The following is a 1,429-nucleotide window of genomic DNA, read 5'->3' on the forward strand; positions in this document are numbered from 1 at the left end:
AAATAATCCAAACCATTATTGAAGATAACTGAGAAAATGCCAGGTCCTAGTCATTTAAAGTTAAAATGACTGGTTATAAAGTGAAAGAAAGAACCTAAGACATTACCCAAAGAAAAATGGTGAGAGAACAAGGAGTACCTAAGGCAAGTTTTGCTTTAAAACATAAGATTAGGAAAAGGAAAAATACTGGACAGAGGAAGCCATGATTTGTGGTCACCAGTGTTATGCACTCAGCTCCTCATGGCAGTTTTCTAACTGCCTTATTCCTGACAGTTGCAACCCTGATAAAGAGTCTCCCCAGGGCCCTCTTCATGTCCCTGCTCCTCAGACTGTAGATGAAGGGGTTCAGCATGGGGGTGGCCATAGTGTGCATCACTGAGGTCACCAGACTTGTCCCAGAGGATGAAGAAATGAGGTAGAACTGAGGTAGACCCCAAGGCCAGTGCCATAGAACAAGGAGACCACTAGCAGGTGAGACCCACAGGTGGAGAAGGCTTTGTACTTGCCTCCAGCTGAGGAAATCCTTAGGATGGAGGAGAAAATCTGAGTATAAGAAAAGAGGATCCTAGAGAGAGGGAAACCACCTAGGAAAATAGTGTTAAAAATCAGTATTATGCTATTGACAAGGGTGTCTGAATAGGCAAGGTTCAGGACTTCAGTAAAAACACAAAAAAGTGTTGGAATTCCACTTTTGTGCAGAAGGACAGCCTCAAGACCCTAAGGGTTTCAAGCAGGGAGCCCATGACACAGATGCACCAGGATATCAGAGCCAGCAGCCCACAGGGATGAGGGTTCATGATGACTGTGTAGGGCAGAGGGTGACAGATGGCCACAAACTGATCATAGTCAGGAGTAAATTGTCCAAGCATCCAAGCACAATGAAAAAAAGTATCTGGCTGAGGCATCCTACACAGATTTTGACTTTGTTCTGTGTCTGGATGTTCAGCAGCATCTTTGGGACAGTGGTGGAAGTGAAACATATGTCAGCCAAGGACAGGTTGGAGAGGAAGAAGTACATAGGTCTGTGGAGGTGGGAGTCTGAGCTGATGGCCAGGATAACGAGCAGGTTCCCAGTGAATGTGACCAGGTACATGGACAGAAATAGTGAAAAAAAGAGAGGCTGCAAGTCTGGCTTCTCTGTGAATCCCAGGAGAAGAAAATTTATGACTCTTGTTTGGTTTCCTCTTTCCATGGGGGTGCTGGGTTTGCCCAGGAGGAGGTAAAAAAGCAACACAAATTTCACTTCAAATAAATCCTTGGAATGATAGAAATATCCTAACTTCAAACCCAGGGAAACCATATAGTCATTCATTTTGGGTAATGGCTGGTGTTTGTTGACAAATTTTGGTTACTATTGTTAGCTGGGAAAATGGTCTGTTTCTAGGTTCACTGGTCCTCAAATTGTGCTCCTTGACCAGCATCACTTGGG

The 1,429-nt window shown here is 44.4% G+C and overlaps 1 pseudogene; it reads right to left on the minus strand.

The window, feature by feature from the left end:
- Positions 1 to 238: 238 nt before the first annotated feature.
- LOC118994280 (olfactory receptor 7C2-like) lies at positions 239 to 1,192 on the minus strand (annotated as a pseudogene).
- Positions 1,193 to 1,429: the final 237 nt, after the last annotated feature.

Source organism: Sturnira hondurensis, unplaced genomic scaffold (genome assembly GCF_014824575.4).
Source record: "Sturnira hondurensis isolate 20B ecotype Veracruz unplaced genomic scaffold, ASM1482457v3 Scaffold0000880, whole genome shotgun sequence".
Lineage (NCBI taxonomy): Eukaryota > Metazoa > Chordata > Mammalia > Chiroptera > Phyllostomidae > Sturnira > Sturnira hondurensis.